Source organism: Narcine bancroftii, chromosome 1, assembly GCF_036971445.1.
Source record: "Narcine bancroftii isolate sNarBan1 chromosome 1, sNarBan1.hap1, whole genome shotgun sequence".
Classification (NCBI taxonomy): Eukaryota; Metazoa; Chordata; class Chondrichthyes; order Torpediniformes; family Narcinidae; genus Narcine; species Narcine bancroftii.
In genome coordinates, this window is record NC_091469.1 from 50,903,498 (window position 1) to 50,924,529 (window position 21,032).

At 39.2% G+C, this 21,032-nt stretch overlaps 1 protein-coding gene and 1 long non-coding RNA gene across 4 annotated transcripts in view; one reads left to right on the forward strand and one right to left on the reverse strand.

The window, feature by feature from the left end:
- cdkn2a/b (cyclin-dependent kinase inhibitor 2A/B (p15, inhibits CDK4)) overlaps positions 1–21,032 on the reverse strand; it is a 57,359-nt gene that overhangs the window by 27,295 nt on the left and 9,032 nt on the right. The window lies entirely within an intron of this gene.
- Positions 9,233–11,065, forward strand: LOC138736320 (uncharacterized). The gene is made up of 3 exons (XR_011340235.1): positions 9,233–9,477; positions 10,456–10,526; positions 10,864–11,065. It is a non-coding gene; the product is annotated as an uncharacterized lncRNA (long non-coding RNA).

Below are 21,032 nucleotides of genomic sequence, written 5' to 3' on the forward strand. Positions count from 1 at the left end.
ATAGCACATTGCACCCTGAACTAGTAGCCTCACTAGAAAAATAAAAGCATAATTTCTAGTTTTATATATGGGGGCACAATCATTTCAGAATGTTTTCTTCCAGTATCATTAATGGTAAAATTATATTTTTATTACTGAAATGATAATAAACAGCTGAAAACATTATAATTATTAAGAGTGCTGGGTTTGTGGTATAGCTGCTAAAGGAAATGGTGGAGATGGGTAAATTACAAAGTTTAAAAGACATTTGGACAGGTTGCAGGCCCAATGAAGATGAATGTGACAGTAAAGGAAGCCATCGGCCAAAGGTCAGAGTGAGGCTGGGATTAGGATCTTGTTACATCTTCAGGAGATTTGTTTGATTAATCAAATAAATATTTGTTTACTGACCCCAAGTACATTGTAAATTACTTCACATAACATCAATTATCCACATCTCTGAAGATAAAATATTAAACACGAAAAAATATTTAATGTTGTCCTAGAATGGTAAACCTTTCATGTAATTATTTCATATCAAATAAATTGAGCTCAGTTACATTTCTCCATTCCCTTTTTATTCTAACACCCATACTAATATTTGTGATTATTAGGAATTAAAAAAAAAATGTTTATGTAAAGATGTAGAATTAGTTCCAGAAAGTGGCCCTGAAGTAAAAGATAAGTCAAGATCTTATTAAATGACAAAGAGAGGGGTGGAACTGATTGGCCTGCAACATTTTCTATATTTTTTAATGTATATAATGCAGCTTTAAACAATCTGAAAATATGAGCAAATCTCCATAAAAACTGAAATTTCACAGCTGACATTTGTCCAGTTTCTTAGGTCATGCAAATTGCCAATATTTTAACTAAGGAAGTACATGAAGAAAAATGTCATTTTCAGTAGCATAATTTGCATCTGCAGTTAATTTAAAAACGTGACATATAATCACTTATAATCCACCAATAATATGATTATTAATAGGTTTTTTAATGTCATGTTCTGAACCCTAAATCTCATGATCTATAGATATAAAAGTGAAGGAATCTTTAGCAGTCTTAAAACATCCTTGCTGAGTAGTTCAAATCTGGAATGTAATAATAATTCATGGTTTGAGGCCTCTTTTCAAATTGCCATTACAAAAACTATCAACACTGAATGAAAAATAATGACGAGGTAAATTGTTGCAGATGTGAACTGATATTATTTAGAACAGAGTTTTGCACTGATCTGATCGCTTCTACAATATGACACAGATAATTTAATATCCCATTGCAAACCTAATTTGTTATGTTATTTTGTAGCATGACATCACATTAACCCTTTAATTCTCAATAGAATTCTTTGGAAAAATTATGATGTTTCAGACTTGCTCACTTTTTACATTTCCAATTGATTTGTAATCTGTCTGAAGCAAATGCCCATAAAGCAATAAATCTAAATTAAATTACATCTGCTTTGCAACTGTGACATAAATCTAATCCAGAGAAAGCAGCTGAATTTTTAAGTTGAATGTTAAAACATTTCCACTAGGTTTATTTTCATATTTTCTCTCCATTTGAAATATTACAGTATTATAGCACAGCTTTTTTTATGGTATAAACTGAATTTTTAAAATATCCACTTAATTAAAACCAAATGTAATTATTTAATTTCTTCCTCATCCAGCAATTCAACTTGTAGGCAGGTGCAAACTACAGGACAAATTAAAGATTTGCAACTGACCACCATGCACCAAGAAACTGTGACAGGAAAGGCACATCAAGTCTATGTGTTCTTTATTAGCTACCACTCATCCAGGCAGTATATAATGACAGTGAGGTATTTGATCACTGTAAACATTTCCAATCCCAAAAAGGAATAAAATATTAATACTTCTGTTATACTTGAATTTAGTTCATTCAACTTTAACTAAACATATTTTGTGCCTTTAAATTTATCTTGTTCCTTATAATGCTTAGCTTTTCATATTCATATTTTCCCTAGTTAATCAGGAAGAGGTACAAGTGAACACAGAACAAAGTAGATAGCAGTAATATAGAGGTCAAGGAAGAGGTTTGTGATTGAGGAGTTAGGCAGGAGGTAGCAGTGCACAGCAGGACAAGCTAATGAAACCAGATCATATATCTAGACATCTTTGTTCCTTCTAGCAAAGTGCATACCATAAACTTCCCTACACTATATTCCATGTGTCACTTTCCCCATTCTCCCAACTTCCTACTACATGCCCCTTTACCGATCTTCATATCATCTGCAAACTTGTCATCTACATGCAGCATGAAATGTAGAGGACCCAACACCAACCCCTGTGGAACACCACTAGTCACCGGTAGACAACCAGAAAAGGCTCCCTTTATTCCTGCTCTCTGCCAACTGCCAATCCTCTTTCAAATGCTAATATCTTTTCTATAATACCATGGACATCTACATGCAGCACCTAGTTAACGGTCTTCTGAAAATCCAAGTAAACAACATTCACTGACCCCCACAGCTATCTTGATTACATTTCATCACATTCTATCCCTTATAATGATTCCATTCTCTCATTTCCTCAGTCTCCATAATATCTGCATCCAGGATGAGGATTTCCATGCCAGATCATCAGAGATATCCTCCTTCTTCAAACAAAGTGGCTTTCCCTCTACCACCATCTTGGCCTTCACCCACATAGCCTCCATTACCTGCACATATGCCCTGGTCCCCTCTACCCCCACTTGCAACAAGGACAGGATTCCTCGTCCTCATCTATCAACCAACTAGCCTCCGCATCCTCCTCTGGCATTTCCACCACCTATTACGAGATCTCACCACTAAACACATTCCCCTTTCTTCCCCTCTCCCCAGGTAATGCTCCCTCTGTGACTCCCTTGTCCACTCCTCCCTCCTCACCAATTGTCCCCTTGGAACCTATACTTGTGACCACAGGAAATGCTCCACTTGCACCCACATTTCCTCCTTCACCACCATTCAGGGCCCCAAACAGTCCTTCTAAGTGAAGCAAAATTTCACTTATAAATCTGCAGGGGTCATCTACTGTATCCAGTGATCCCATTGTGGTCTCCTCTATATTGGAGAAACTGGGAAAATCATTTTGTTGAGCACCTCGGCTCTGCCCACTGCAATAGTGTGGATCTCCCAGTGGCCACCCATTTCAATTCCCCATCCCATTCCCTTGCCAACATGTCTGTCCATGGTCTCATGTACTGCCAGGCAGAGATCACCCTTATTGCTTTTTTTGGGTGTGTTTTGTTGGTCTTTAAAAAGTTATCCAATCCTCTGGCTTCCTGCTAATTTTTGCCACACCATATGCTATCTCTTGTGTTTTTATGCTGTCTTCAACTTCCCTTGTCAGCCACAGTTGCCTCACACTTCTTTTAGAATGTTGCTTCTCCTGGATGAAATGATCCTGCATCTTTTGAATTATTCCCAGAAATTCTTGCCATGGCTGCTCTACCATCTTTCCTACTGGGGTCCCCTTCCAATCAACTTTGGCCAGATCCTGTTTCATGCTTTTGTAGATATCTTTACTCAACTCTAATACTGACATCTGATTTTAGCTTCTCTTTCTCAAACAGTAAGCTACATCTAATTCACTGGAAGTTATTAACTCAAGGATTGTGTCAGACATGTTGAACGACCTAGCATGGCACTGCAAACTATTCTTTGACAAATGAAATGATTAAAAACCTCAAATTCATTAACCAAAACATAACCTTATTCTATGTCCATTAATTTGATAAGAGACTATAAAAACAGGATACATATCAAAACAAAGATTGCTTGATTTATTTAATGGCAGATCACAATAAATAAAATAAAATCTCTTGTATGGCTTCGCTGTGAATGGATTGTTCTTGCAACTGCATTATTAATATTCAAAGATCCCATTGATTCCTGCTGTTTGTAAAATGAACTTTATCTGGAAGCTGTTATGATGGTGCCATTTGACAAGGCAGGATTGACCTTTTTCAGAAATTGTGAAGATGTGGACAATGAATTAAATTAGACTTGGTTGCAGTGATATATATCCTTGCAACCACTAGGCCTGTGCTAAATATATTTTGCTCAACAGTCTAGCTTAGTCGTTTTCAACCTTTTCTTCCACTCACAGACCATCTTAAGTGCTCTGTGATTAGTAAAGGATTGCTTAACGTGGTCTGTGGGTGGAAAGAAAAACACTGTTTTAATAGTACCTAATTGACTTGTTATGTGCATGGTTTTATAACTCCAAAGGAAATGGGCCAATGACATTTTCTATCAAGCAAAATATTTCAGTAACAATTGGAAAATTGGGTCTAGAGTTGTGGTTCTCAACCACCACCCCCCCCCCCCCCCCACAAATTCACATGTAATTATAGAGCACTTATGGTATAGACATTATTTAAGGTGGTATGCCAGTGGGCTGATATCGCCTCAAACCGTGCATCTTAGCGCCTCACAGTTCGGCGGGCAGCAACCTCCTTGGAAGAAGACTGCAGAGCCCACCTCACTCACAAAAGACAAAGGAAGAAAAACCCAACATCCAACCAATTTTCCCTTGCAACCGCTGCAACCGTGTCTGCCTGTCCCGCATCGGACTTGTCAGCCACAAACGAGCCTGCAGCTGACGTGGACATTACCCCTCCATAAATCTTCGTCCACGAAGCCAAGCCAAAGAAGAAGAAAGAATGTGAGTGGAAAAAAAAGTTTGAAAACCACTGGTCTAGTTGAACTTGCACACAAAGAATGAATGTCTGAAGGATTTTTTTTTTTGCATTTATTCATTTTCTTGGTCTGGGCATTCCTGGCAAGGCCAAATTTTCATTGTCATCTCCTGTTGGCTTCAGGAAGCTGGTGCCATGATCCACTATCTTGAATCACTAAGCTTTCTGAAGAAGATAATCACCAAGTGCTGCTGCAGACATTTGCAAGATTTACACCCACTGTAAATCACACACACACACACACACACACACACACACACACACACACACACACACACACACACACACACACACACACACACACACACACACACACACACACACACACACACACACACACACATGCGCGCGTGATGATAATCCCATGTGCCAGAAGCCTTGTCATTATTTTTTTCCTGGGCTTGCAGATTTAGGAGATGCCGGTGGAAGCACCAAGGCAAGTAAGTGGAATGCATTTAGTTGGGGATGCACACTATAGGTCATGTGCCCCAAAGATAGAGGGAACAATTGTTTAAAATGGTAGCAATTAATAAGGTAGCTTTGTGTTGCATGACAAGTTTTTTCAATGCTGTTGAAGGTACATTCATCCAGCAAGTAGTGAATATTCCATCGCATTTTGGATGTTGGAAAGGCTCTGGGTGGCAGAAAGTGAGGCACCTACTACAGGATACCCAATCTTTTATGGTGAAAAAATGCACAAATACTGGAGAAACTCAGCAGGTCAAACTGTCTTGGTGAAGGGCTCAAGTCTGAAACATTGGTGATATATCTTTTACCTTTGCTACATAAAGGCACTGTTTGACCTGCTGAGTTTCTCCAGCATTTGTGTGTTTTTTCACCAAACCACAGTGTCAACTGAATCCTGTGTTTTACCCCAATCTTTTATGGGGACTCACTTGTTAATAATGACTCTCAGATGTTAATGCCTGTGGGAATGGCAATAGTAATTGCATTAAATATGAAGATTGTGGTTTGAATTTCTATTGTTGGAGATGGCCATGGACTGGCACCATTAGTGGTGTACTTGTCCCTTATCAGTTCATGTGTAAATTCTCAGTCTTGCTGCATGCAAGCCTGGATGAGATCAAGCAAAAGCCAAAAGTTAACAGCAGCAGCATTAGGGCCACTGAAACCTGCCTTGCCAATTATTATGATCTTGCTTAGCTGCACCGGGCCTTATTTGCTCTTCACGTAGACTTCATTTCCCCAACCTTTCAAAAATATAGCTCCCGGTTTTTAAAATAAATTCTGCAAACCTCTGTGGGAGAGAATTCCAGAGGTTCACTGTGTAAAGAAATTCTAATGCCCCAAAGATTTAAATGGTTGTCACCTTTTCTTACATGTTACTCCCCTTATTCAAGATTCTCCCAGTCATGGAAGCATCTTGATATCTAGCCTGTCATTCCTTCTTCAGATATTATAAGTTTCAATATGATCCCCCTCTTTATTCCAATTCCCATGGAGTATCAATCCAAAATTTCTTTGCTTGCTTGTGAAAAAAAAACCTCTCATTGCAGGAAATAGCTTTGTGAATCACTTTGGTAATGTTTATTGTAGAATGTATATGACAATGTTCATATGCACCAACATTCTTACTTGCTACAGCCAAAATTGTGCTTTTTAAAGTTAGACTGTGAATTTTATGCTTTCTTAAATAAGGGGACTAAAATTATATATGATGATCCAAACATGACCTCATCAATTTGGGTGCCACAGTTAGCGAAGCAGTTAGCGAAATGCTGTTTCCAGCACTCAACAATCGGGACGGGTGTTCAAATCCCATGCTGTAAGGAGTTTGTATGTTCTCCCTGTGTCTGCGTGGGTTTTCCCCAGGGCCTTCTGTTTTCTCCCACCACTCAGATCGTACCAGGGACTGTAGGTCAATTGGGTGTAATTGGACGGCACTGGCTCATGGGCCGAAAGGGCCTGTTTCTGTGCTGTCTAAAAGGATACCCTGTATAACTGCACATTACTTTCCTATTGTAAACTCTAACCTTCTTGCAATAAAAGCCAATGTGCCATTTGTTTCCTCATTTGTCTCTCGTATTTGTCACTCACTACTACTGCAGACTTGATCTGACAGCATGTCCTTCATGCCTTGACCTATTTTCAGTGCTGTTTCTAAATGATTTTCTAAAGGGTATTTTTTAACCTGTGATATCACAACCTAACATGAACTGGTATGTCAGAAGAAGTGAGGAAATTAAAATATATTTTATTTACAGCACAGTAGAATCCGATTCCGTCCATTTACATCTGTGCTGCCCAATTACAGCCAAATTAACTTCCAACCCTGTACATTTTGAAGGGTGGGAAGAAATGGAGCACCCAGAGGAAACTCGAGCAGATACTGGGAGAGCATACAAACTCCTTAAAGACAGTTCCAGATTTGAACCAGGTCACCACTCCAATTACAGGATTACACTTTGGATTCCACAAAACATATCTTTGGGTATCATATGAACCATTTCATGACATGACAGTTCTAATATAGCTATAGATAACATACATTCAAAGTTTCAAATATTGTTACCCTGCTATCATAGATTAAGTTTCATTTTACTAGAGTAGATGACTTATGATGCTATTTTTTCTGGGTTAAGATCACAGTGAGTCTTAATAATCTTTCAATTAAATTATGCATCACTGGACAGTTAGAGAAGTTTTTTTTAATAATTACAAATAAAAATTATTAATTACAACATCTTTTAAAACTGCAGTTAATCTTCAGATTTCTGCCATTAGTCATAAAGCAGCTAATGATATTACTCAGGGTTTCTGATATAATAGGATTTCTATGTTTGAAAAACAGCCAAGTACTTATTTTGCTCCATATCCTTTGGTCAGGAGGAACTGTTTTCTTGTTTAAGTTGGTTCAAGTCAACAATTTGCAACCCCCTGAGGTTTCCCTCCGAGGATAAACACATAAAAAAAGGATAAGAACATTTGAAACCAGTTCTTCATATAGATGAACAATTGACTATCATGTTTGTAACAAGTGGCAACTTGTCTAGATTAGATAGAGCAAAATAATTTTACAGGCTGGTAAAACACCAAGTTGCTGTAAATTTTAAATCTCTGTTCAGTGCCATCAAAATTTTCTCCTTTTTGTTCAGCTCTGCAGGTTTCTGTTGCCAATTCTCCAATCATAAAGCCCGTGAATCACAAGTACAGTGTAAACAAATGCAGCATGCCTGATAGATCTCATTTTATTTGTTAGCTCCCTTAGCTGAGAGGTGCATTAATTGTTTAATGATGAAGAATGAATTTTAGAAAGACAAACGTGGTTGTGGCTAGTAACAAATTAGTTGAATCTACTCATTTGTATAAGAAAAATTACATGAAACTTGCCAGTAATATGAATTCAAAAGAGACTGCAGATACTTTAGTCCAGAACAAAAAAAAAACATGCTGGAAGACTCAATGGGCCAAGCAGTGGGTATGGAGAACAAAAAAAAACATGCTGGAAGACTCAATGGGCCAAGCAGTGGGTATGGAGGAAAATTATATAAATCAACATTTCAAGTCAGTTGTCTGCATCTCTAGTGAAGGGGAAAACAGAAGGTTAGCATTATTTAGCAGTACATAGTGGAGTGGGGTAGATGCTAGTAGGTAATAGGTGGAGCAAGGCAGGGAAGAGTTGGAGAGGAGATGGAAAGAGGTGGCAGAAGCAAGGCTGTTAGGCTGTGAGAGATGTTTGACCAGCATTCTGCTTTGAAGATTGCCAGGCTGCTGTTAAACTGAAAAACTAATGGAAACTATTATCCTTGGTCTACAATATGCGATTAGTTATTAATGTCTACTGGCATGAGCTAACGAACCAAAAACATCAAGAAGAATAAACAGAACAGATTGGATGGACAATGAAAATAAGAAGCATTCTGTAACCTTAAACCATTGGAGAAGGACTATTATTACAAACATATTGGCACAAAGAGAAAACCCGATCTGACTTTGTATAAGGAAAAAGGATGGGGATTAAATACAGTTTTGTCAGTCTCAGACATTTCTTATAAACAAGAAAGAATGAATCCATTATGGTTTTCTTTAGAATAAGGCACCATTAGTTGCAATACTTAGAATAAGTTTTGCAACTAATGAACAGGTAAACTGAGTGTAGAGGGCAGTGCTGCTCAAGGCTTGTGGGTCTGAAGCACAGAAAAATGTGTGGGAAGGGAAAGTGAGGAATTGTAGAGTGACAAACTGAGAAGTAACATGAAACAAATGACTTAAAAATGCTTACCACTGATTCACCCCTAACTATTAAACTTTGTCAAGGAAATAATAAAACTGAAAATATTAAGTTGGCAATATTTGTGAGAGCTTTTAAACAGCGTTGAGTTTAAGCATATTTATTTACTAAAAGAACTTTATTACTGTTCTACTTATTAAATCCATATTGTTAATCTCTTATTCAGATTAAAATATATGGCAGTTGAAACTAAAAACGTCTTTCAATTTTACAACTCTACCCCCTTGTGGCCCTTCCCCATTTCAGAGAATGGTATGTTCCACACTTGCTCTTTTGAGTTGCTTCCTGGATGACAAGTTTAACGGTCCTGGATTCTCTAGAACAGTTCAACAGTAAATTTTGAAAAAAATTCCATTGTCAGCAAAAAACATTAATGTTCACTCACTAGAGATTTTCCCCAAAGTCTTTAAAAATATTTCTCTCGTGGATTTTAAATGATGAATGTACTGCCCAGGAGGAATATTATGTGATGTTCCTCAAGTTTATGTTTGGCTTCACTTTGATAACGAATAAGGCCAAGGACAGACAGATCATGATTGGTAGGTATGATTGGGGGAGTTAAAATGGTTAACTACAGGAAGGATGGCATGGTTGGCGCAACGCCTTTACAGTGCCAGTGATCTGGACTGAGGTTTGAGTTCCACACTGTCTGCAAGGAATTTTTACGTTCTCCCTGTGTCTACGTTAGTTTCCTCCCACCGTTGGATACATACCGGGGTGTAGGTTAATTGGGTATAAATTGGAAAGCACAGGCTCATGGGGTGAAATGGCCCATTACTGTGCTGTATGTCTAAATTTAATTAATTTTTTAAAAATTTAAAGCAAATTGAAATTTGGACCCACAAACAGAATGTAGATATTCACTAACAGTCATCTAATCTGTGTTTGGTGTCACTGATGCAGACAAGGCCACATAAAGAGCAGTAGATTAGGTTGGATGATGTGCAGATAAAGCTCTGCCACTCCTGGAATCCTTGAATGGAAGTGAGGGGCAAGATGCAGGGCCAGGTCTTGTACTTGCCTAAGGGAGTGGAAGAGTGGGTGGGTAAGGAGGGATGGACTAGGAAGTCTCAGAGAGTTTATCCCTGTAAAATGCTGATAGGGGTAGATATGGCTGATGGCGGGATCAAGCTGAGTGGATGACTGTCTTCAAGGAGTATCAAAAGTTACAGTGTCTGTGAAACTGTAAAATATTTATTGATCTTTAAATTTTACGTCCTTGCTTCCATGGTTGTAAGCTTATCCATTGCTCTCAGGAATCTCCAGATAGCTAGATGGAGTTGCTAGTGATATCATCAGACTTTTATGGTGGAATGATAGACTAGGTGAGAGGTGTTACATATTGTATCAAAATGTGATTATGAGGAACTTTCAATTTAAAAAGTTAGTAACGACTTCTTCAGTGACTTATCTGTCAGACAGAAGTCCTATGTGCCTTATACAAATCTATCAAATTAGTTCTTGCCATGTTCCAATACTTCAACAGCAATATATGGTAAATAAGGGTTGTATTACAGGAATAGAATCCAGAGCCATCCATACCGATCTGGAAACACGTGTGAATCCCATTGGAAACTTTCAAATGCAGGTAATTGAGTAAATCTTGACTGGAAATGCTTCCACTTTAAATTATTTGGAGAAAGCAAACTGCCATTCTTACCCAATCAGTCCTCTGAGACCAGAGGCATCAGTAGCTCTGAAATGGCTAAACGAGCCATTAAGTTCAAGGGTGATTTGGAGAGGATAAAACATGTGGGTCTGGGCTTATTTTGCACATGTAATGACCAAAAAATGTTAAGACAGGATTTTTATCTTCTGGCTTCACTTTGGAAAATTCCCTTTTAAAAATGCTGTCGCCATGTATCTAACCAAACTTATTCCACGCTTATATTTGTTTGTGTCTTTTTTTTCCCTTGTTGATAAAGAGATGGGGCTAGCCTCTGATATGAAGAAAATGACCAACAGAAGTGTGAACTGTGGCTCACTTGGCAATATTTGAGCCTCTGAGTCAAAAGATGGTGGATTCCAGGTCGGAGATCCGAGCTCAAAAATGTTGGCTACACCTCAGTGCGATGCAGAGGGAGTGCTGCAGTGTTGGAGGTGTCATTTTTGAATGATCTTGTTAAACTTCGATTGTATGTTCCTTCTCTGACAGAGAATAAAAACACCATGGCTCTGCTTATCCTGACATTCATCCGATTAACATTTTGCTGTGTGAAAGGTTGTGAAAGGTTTTTTTCTTATAACTTTAAAATATTTTACAGAGAATGAAACAATGATCATAACATACAAATGTGGATTGAGGTAGAATTAATTATATTGTAAACAAATAAAAAGGGGAAATTATTAAAAAAAGTGGAATTTTAAATTAATTATTGTGAATGATTCAGAAACCCAATTAATTTTTCAGGGCTATGTTAGTAATGGCTTAACTTATTATTAAATTACACAATTATGGCTCAGCACACCTTTAAAATTAGAACAGATTAGTACAAGTGTGGAATGAGCTGCAGCTGAAGTGGTAAATGCGGGCTCAATTTTCATATTTAAGAAGAATTTGGACAGATACATGGAATGGGAGAGGTATGGACTGGGTGCAGATCAGTGGAACTAGGCAGAATAAAAGTTCAGCACAGACTAGAAGGGCTGAAGGGCCTGTTTTCTGAGCTATAATGTTCTATGGTTCTATTGTTCTAGATTCAAATCACAATCAAGTTTATCCCATGTGTCATGAAATTTGTTACTTTGCAGCAGTATTTTTTTTAAATAGATTAGACATTCAGCACAACCCCCACTGCCTAATTATAACCTCCATTAGTTTTGAAGTGTGGGAGGTAACCGGAGCTCCCAGGGAAAACCCACGCAGACAAGGGAAGCACGTACAAATTCCTTACAGACAGTGCCGGATTTGAACCCGGGTTGCTGGTGTTGTAATAGTGTTGCGCTAATTGCTATTCTAACTGTGCCACCTTGTGCATAACAAGGAGCAAAATTACTATGTTACAATTCCATAAATACAAGATTTTTTAAAAAGAAATAAGTAGAGCAAAAAAAGAGAAATAGTATTTTGCACATGTAATGACCAAAAAATGTCTATGGGTTCATTGTCCCTTCAGAAATCTGATGGCAAAGGGAAAGAAGCTTTTTGTAACAAAGAGTGTGTGTCTTCAGGCTTCTGTACCTCCTTTCTGATGGTAACGGTAAGAAAAGGGCACGTCTTGGGTGGTGAGGGTCCTTGATGATAGAAGCTGCAAGTCATTTTGGGATGGAAAGGAGTCATAAAATAATCCATATCAATGTCTTTTCCTTCTGAGAGACTCAATAGTTTTGATGACGTACTGTTCCATTAAAAATGAACGTTACAATTTGGCACATTCTGTAGTGGGTTCTGATGGCAAACGAAAAAGGAAGTGGAAATCTTTGATTTCTAAGGCAATAAACTGCAAATTCAGGAAATCTGAGATAAAAACATGAAATGATTGAAATACTCAGCAAGTCAGGCAACAGCCATGAAAAAAAAAAGCAGGTTTATTGTTTCATGTCAGTGTTGTTCCCACAAAAGCTGCCGGACGTGTTCAATATTTCCAGCATTTTCTGTTTTATCTTTCACTTATTATATCTTTAAAATATTTTACAGAGAATGAAACAATGATCACAACATTCAAATGTGGATAGAGGTAGAATGAATTAGATTGGAAACAAACAAATCAAAGAGAAACTATAAAAAAAATGGAATTTTGAAATAATTATTATGAATGATTCAGAAACCCTCAATACAAAATTAATTTTGCAGGACCATGTGAGTTATGGCTTAACTTACCATTAAATTACACAATTATGGCTCAGCACACCTTTAAAAGCACCATTTGACAAAGCTCAGCATTTTATAACCATATAACCATATACAGCACAGAACAGGCCAGTTTGGGCCTACTAGTCCATGCCAGAAGAAATCCCCACCCTCCTAGTCCCACTGACCAGCACCTGGTCCATACCCCTCCACTCCTCTCCCCTCCATGTAATTATCCAGTCTTTCCTTAAATGTAAATAACGTCCTTGCTTCAACCACCTCTGCCGGAAGCTTATTCCACATCCCAACCACTCTTTGCGTGAAGAAATTTCCCCTCATGTTCTCCTTATAATTTTCCCCCTGCAATCTCAAACCATGGCCTCTGGTTTGAATATCCCCCACTCTTAATTGAAAAAGCCTATCCATGTTGACTCTCTCTGTCCTTTTAAAATCTTGAACACTTCCATTAAATCCCCCCTCAATCTTCTACGCTCCAGAGAAAAAAGCCCCAGGCTGCTCAACCTTTCTCTGTAACTCAAACCCTGACATCCTGTCAACATTCTCGTGAACCTTCTCTGCACTCTCTCTATTTTGTTTGTATCCTTCCTATAATTTGGTGACCAAAACTGCACACAGTATTCCAAACTTGGCCTCACCAATGCTTTGTGCAATTTCATCATAACACCCCAACTCTTGAATTCAATACTCTGATTTATGAAGGCCAAGATTCCAAATGCCTTCTTCACCACTCTATCTACCTGAGTATCAACTTTGAGGGTACTATTTACCATAACTCCTAAATCCCTTTGTTGCTCTGCACTCCTCAATTGTCTACCATTTAATGTATATGACTTATTTAGATGTGCCTTTCCAAAATGCAACACTTCACACTTATCCGTATTAAATTCCATCAGCCATTTCTCAGCCCACTCCTCTAGCTTTCTTATATTTCTTTTTATGCTACGGTAATCTTCCTCACTGTCCACAATACCATCAATCTTTGTATCATCTGCAAACTTACTTATCCATTTTACCACCTCTTCTTCCAGATCGTTAATATATATAACAAACAATAGTGGACCCAGGACCGATCCCTGAGGAACTCCACTAGTCACTGGCCTCCAATTTGACAAACAATTTTCTACCAGTACTCTCTGACACCTCCCATCCAACCATTGCTGAATCCATTTCACTACCTCCTTATTTATACCTAATGCCTCCACCTTTTTTCCTAACCTCTTGTGGGGAACTTTGTCAAAAGCTTTTTGCTTGGGTTTTTTATTTAAATAAAATCATGGAGAAAATATAAATAAAAATAATTGACATTAACCTCAATTAGTGATGAAGGTACTTAATTCATTCATTCTCATGACTGTCCAATGCACTTCTCTCACTGCCTATGAAAGTATAAATTTATACTAATTTATAGTATAAAGGATCATTTTGCTAATTCATCTAGTGGGACAGGCTTTGGAAGGGGCCCTTGCTCAATCCTCCTTCTCAATCAGGCCTTTTATATTTCAAAGGCAAGAGACCATTGATTAAATGGTCAGTGTAAACTGTCTCTATTGTGTAGATTTGTGGTGGAATTTGACAGAAAAGAGAGTTGATGGGAATAGGGACAATAAAATGGATTAGGGTAGGATCAGCATTAGAGGTGCTTGATGGTCAGTGCAGATTTGATGAGCCAAAAATGCCTGTTTCCATGCATCAACCTTCTTAGACCACATGCCAAGCTGACTGGATTGGCTGACTGCCAAAGTAAAAATCTTTTGCCTGAAACCAGTCAATATAGTGAAGTGCAACACCTAATCTAGCCACCTGCCCTATCAAGCAAAATGTGGCCTTCATCTGGCAGCCTGTGGATCCTGCATAGACTTTATCAATCACCTCAGAACTCACAGGTCCAGAATTATCCTGTTCCCACAGATGCTATTTCAGAGAAAGAAGACATCGATAGGAACCAAATTAAATGAAGTTTTCAAACAGTTAAATCTTCCTAGGTTATCGACAAGGATTTAAATTGTGTACAAGTTCAAGAGGCACCAGAAGCTGCAGATGCTGGAATAGAGCAAAAAAAAATCTACTGGAGGAACTCAGAAAATCGAACACATCAGTGTTAATGTTGTCAGAACCCTTCGTCAAGACTCATGATGAAGGGTTTTGACCAGAAATGTCAACCATTCATTTTCTCCCACTTATACTGGCCCATCTTTTGAGTTCCTCTAGGCGGTTTTTTTTAAAAAAAAGATCAAAATGCATTTCAATATTCAAAAACCAAAAGAACACTGCTAGACCAAGAATATAAGGAACACTCTAACTTAGCTGTTGGGTAAGATATTAAAGGCCTTGAAAATTAATATAATAGTAAATAATATGCATCAGAATTCTAAATTTCTGATAAATATAACATTACATTTGCTGGCTACATGTAATCTTGTACATAACACTTTCTGCATTTCAAAATACTTGTTAAACATAATGTGATTACAGCATGATCAAAAAAAAAATCAAACTACATTTGCATACCTTAGAAGCTTTTCAGTTAAAATATGCAAATAACTTTAAACAACATGTCTATTGTTGCATTTCACTTGTGGCTTATGGATTTGACTGTCTCCTGGATGATAGACCAGATCTAGGATCTGACTTTGACTCTACAAAAACCAGTTCAGCTTGTTTTTTGGTTGGAATAAATGTGACTCCTCTGGATGTCACCACCTTTGCCAACTGCCTCTTTGCAAGACTTAAAATATAAAATGCTATAAATATTCACCAGGTCAGGTAGCACCCTTGGAAAGAGAAACAGAGTTAACATCTGAGGTCAAATTCCCTTCATAATTTCTCTGAACAGATGTTGCTTGATCTGCTAAGTGTCTGTGAATTTTCTGTTTTTTTTTAATTTCAGATTTTTAGCATCTGCTGTTTTATTTTCTTCTGAGGGCTAAATACAAAGCACTTTGAATTAGTTTGTTTTAAATCAATCTGTATTTATAGCTACAGAGAAATAATTTTCATTCTAATTTCTAATGGATGAGTGTGGGTACAGAATCAAATGGACCATATAACCTTTGAGTAGCATTGAACACCAAGCAACACGTGGAAAGACAGCTGCGAGGCAAGGACAGGTTGCATCAGATGGTGTTGTTTGCAGAACATACTAGCTTCACGATGCCACTCTCCCAAACCTACTTCACTTTCTTCCAGATTTCAGGTTTTTATAAACCTTTCCAGCACATGGGAACAACATCATTTCTCTTATTAATGCAAGTAATCCAGAGCAGTAGACACTGCAGTTACTTGAATATGGAGCAAAAAAAAAGGAAAATTTGTTGGAGGAACTCAAATGGTTGAGCAACATTAGTGAGGAAGAAAGGAATTGCCAACATTTTGGGTTGAAACCCTTCATTAAACCTTTTAATGCTGGATATCTAAAATAAAAAAAAGAGTGCTTTGACTTTGCTTTGGCAAGCCAACAACCAAAACCATTTCATTTGTGGTAAGGTTCCAACCATTGGAGCATATTCTCCTTGTTGCTCACTGACCTTGTTTTACAAGGTCATATGTAGTCAAGTGTTGATGTCAAGGGCAGTCACTGTGAGGAATTCAGTTGTTTTGTACCAGACTCTTTCAGATGCTGGAATAGAGCAAAAAAAACTCTACTGGAGGAACTCAAAAAATTGAACACATCAGTGTTAACGTTGTCAGAACCCTTCGTCAAGACTCACGATGAAGGGTTCTGACCAGAAATGTCGACCATTCATTTTCTCCCACTTATATTGGCCCATCTGTTGAGTTCCTCCAGGTGGTTTTTTTTTAAAAAAAAGATCAAAATGCATTTTGATCTTTGTTGTTCTGGCAAAGATGGATAGATCGTACCATTGGCAACACCTTCCACCACTTTGATGTTTGAAAGTGGAAAGGGAAATAATTAGATGGATTTCTCCCACTTTCTATATGCAGGACATACCTGGGCAATTCTCCATACTGTTGGTATGTGCCATGTTATAATCCTACTAATATAGCTTGGTTAGATGCACAGGTCTATATGGAGTGCTGGTATTCAGTCCTAAATGTAAGATGTTGCTCTTTCCTATAGTTCTGCTGTATCAAATTTTTCCTTGATATGAGATGAATGTGCTTCTGCGATGGTGTGATTGTACGAGGAAGCAAGGCGCATCATTCTTTCAGTTCTTCTGGCTGAACATGGTTGAGAAAGCCTCAGACTCTGTCTTTAGCACTTCAATTCCACGAAGTATTCGAGATAACCATCTATGTCCAATAAAATTTACCAGCAGGGTTTTCCTATTTGTTGAAAAAGATTGGACTATTTCTTTTTACTTTTATGATCAGTGCCTTCTTAGCTCCTGTTTGATCTTTCATATTTAGCATAAGGACTCTTTCTCCTCTGATGTCAAAAAGTCCGTTGTTCAAACGTTCAGTCTCATTAATTTTTTTTGATTTCAGGATGTGTGTCCTGGCTAATGCTGATTAGAAGAGTGCAGTTACACCCTTCAAAAACATCTGTTGCACTGAATAAACTTTCGAGATAATGCATTACTATCAGATAATGCAAATTTGGTTCAGAGCAACACTCAACAATGTTCTTTTCTGGTCATGCTGTTCCCAAATTACAGCACGGTTATCATTATTCATTGTAACATTTGACATGGGCATAAAATCAACTCTTTGAAAATGACATCCCTTAAAAAGCAATGAATGGAAGCCCATGCTGTCACCCAGAAACCACTTTCTAGTTTGAAGTTTGCTCTGAAAGAAAGTTGTAATTGCTATTTTGCAGTGGTTTTAATTTTAACATCTACTTCACCACCAGGTTTTTCCTGAAGGCACCAGTTTGCAGTTGGACAACACCAGCCCCTAACAAGTTGACAATTCTCTATCCCTGCCTCTTCTACTACTGAAAAATTGTGTCCAACTTTCGCTACCAGCTCTGTGGTAAATGGTAACTGTCAGAATAAAATTGACTGAATGTATCAATATGCAAGACCAGTCTAATATGAACACCAGTTATAACCCAAATGTCAGTGCAGCATTTATGCAGAAGGCAAAGCATGGCCTCAGCAAAATGTGTGCATATCAGATGAGCTAGGAGGCAAGGGAGGAAGGAATCGTTGGTACCAACATGTGCACACCAGATCTGTAATAAAGCCAGAGGGCTATTTTTCAATCTGGCTCTTTATTTTTCTTATTTTATTTATCTTTCAATTTACTTTGATATCGCAACTTGGTGTGCTCACTTCGAGGAGTGAATGTTTCTGGCTGCTCTGCATCTGATAGAACTGACTACATTCCATCAACGCAAACTTTTGTGAAGGGGCTGGAAAAAGGCAGATTGGCACAGGTCAGACACAGCTGTGCTTTAGTTATGTTCCCTGGACGCCAACCTTGAGAGATGCTGTCATGACCATGTTCAGGAAAGGCGGCTACTTCCTGAATCACAACATGGATTCTATCTATTTGAAAGCACAGTAGACATGATTTTCACTGCATTCCAACTCCAAGACAAACGGAAGAGCAGCATCAGCCACTCCATATACCTTTAGTAATCTCACTAAAGTCTCTGGCCACATCAACTGGGGAGGGCCGTGGAGCAGTTTCTTCAATTCAGCTGCTTGTAGAAATTCATCTCCGTTTTAAATTTGCTTCATATGCACATTTTCTCATATATCCTTCTAATGCAGACAGAGGCCCTCTGGCCCACTGAATCTAAAATATCTCTTAGAGCATCCCCATCAGCACCTTTTTCCCACTTAATTCCCATGCATGGAAGAAAGGGAGGGGGCCCAAGGGAAACTGGAGATCAATGTTAATGCCATCTCTTGGAGATGGAATATTAGGAGTTCCTCCATTTTGCAGGTAGCCTTGGTTTGACAGTGCACAATGCCATGGACAGACATGTTGGTGTGGGAATTTTTGTGAAATTTAAAGGTTGACCACTGGGAGGCCCTATTATTGAACCTTAGTTTTCTTATGAAAAATAGAGATACCTTCCCTTACATACTTTTAGTTCTGCGAGTGGTGGTGAGACCATTGACATACAACTCAGAGTCATCAATCAACCGGGCACCTGCCTACATTTTGTTTCTCTCTTACTGACGTTGGTTATGTGACTTTATCTTTGCGATATAAAAGCTGAGTTTCTTCAGCACTGTGTTTTTACTTGTCACTCTTAACCCAGGGATAGAAATTCCTTGCAGTGGGTAAAATTAGTTTTCTACCCTAAAATAGCTCATTGGTCTCTATTGCTCATACTTTTCACTGAAATTAAAATAATAGCACCATGGAAAATTGTCTACGCAATCTGATGTGCATGTTATACTAAATACATGCAGGCATTCACCCTTGCATTAGGCAGAGTCAATGAAAATTTCTCTTCAGGGCTCCCACAGCCCCATCAATGTGTTCTGCCTGTACAATCTGGGACAGAAGTTCCAATAGGTTCTAGAAGATCACAAATGACCTTCAACCCACAAAGCTGCAGAAAACTAAAAACGTAATTAACCACTTACCTTTCTTCCTCGGCCGCTGGCCCTCTTGGTGAGTCTAATCTCGGAGAAGGAGAGGCTGAATAAAGTGAGGTCTTGTATTTTTTTCTCGACCTATGGTTCTCCAACTTTTTCTTTCTACTCACAGACCACTTTAAATAATCCCTATGCCATAAGTGCTCTGTGATTATTAAGGGATTACTTAAGGTGGTATGTGAATGGAAAAGGAAGGTCGAGAATCACTGCTCTAGACCCAATTTTTACTGAAATAATTTGCTTGAGAAAAATTGTCATTGGCCCATTTCCTTTGGAGTTATGAAACCGTGCACATTACGAGTCAATTAAATACAATTAAAACAGTGGTTTTCATACTTATACTTTCCACCCACATACCACCTTAAGTGATCCCTATGACATAGGGAATACATAAAGTGTATGTGAGTAGAAAGAAAAAGGTTGAGAACCACTGTTCTAGACATTTGGGAGATCTCCCTGGGAGCCAGACTCAGAAACATCACCTCATAATCTCTGGAGATGATTTGTGTATTTCCAGGAGTCAGGTTCAATGTAGGAGCCTGGTTCCTCCAGTCATCATGTAGTACATGAAGGTTATGTGCACACAACTTGTATATCATTCACCTGCTCATCCAAAAGTTGCCATGTATGGCGGCTCACCACAAGGCAGGCGAACCGGCCCTGCTTGTAAGCCACGCGGCGGGGCAGCCGGTCAAAATGGCACCATTAGGGTTTTCCCTTCCTTCCAGGTCGGGGCTCAGAAACCTGCGCTTGGGGACCACGTGACGCCTGGATGACGTCAGCGCCCTCCAGCGCAGTTCTCAGCCAGGTCTGGGATGGGAATACAAGTGCAGCCCAGCAGCCTGCAATAAACTAGTCTGCTCACTGAGCTCAACCTGTCTGCATGTGTTATTGCAGGAGGAGTGTAGCCGCCGCTACAATTGGTGACCCTGACTGGTTCAAACATTTTTGAACCCATTATGAGCGAGCTTGGGATCAGCGCTATAGCCGTGAAACTGCCTGAATTCTGGATTCAGGAGCCGGAGATCTGGTTCGTCCACGCAGAGGCCCAGTTTCACCACTGCCAGATTTTGTCCGACATGACCAAATTCTACCATGTGGTTGCTGCCCTGGACCAGGCCACGGCCAGACACATGCTGCACCTTGTTCAGCACCCACCCGCTGAGGACAAGTATGAGACCATCAAGCGAGTGCTTACCGGGTCCCTTGGACTATCCAGACACCAGCGTGCTGCTCGGGTGCTGCACCTCGACACCCTAGGGGACAGGTCCCTGATGGAACTGATGGATGAGATGCTCATGCTCATGGGTAAGCACACCAACTGCTCACTTTTTGAGTGGATCTTCCTCAAACATATGCCCAGGGATATCTGCCTGCTGCTGGTTCAGGAGAGCTTCACTGACCTGAGGAAGGTCGCCCAGAAGGCCCAAGAGCTATGGCTCACGTGATTCTCGCAAGGTCAGGCACGGGCACAGGCATGACTATGCCAAGCGCTGCGGTAGAGCACCCGGCCCCTGCAAGGGCCACCAAGAACATAACCAAGGCCACAGCATTCGTTTCAGGCCTCTGCTTCTACCACAAGCAATGGGGAGCCAAGGCTCAGAAGTGTCATCAGCCCTGCTCTTTCCAGGGAAACGACCAGGCCGGCAGCTGGCCAAGGACACAGCCTTCTCTACCTGCTGGACTCAGTCAGTGGCCAGAGGTTCCTCGTTGACACTGGAGCCCAGATCAGCATCATAACGGCCACGGTCATCGAATCCAG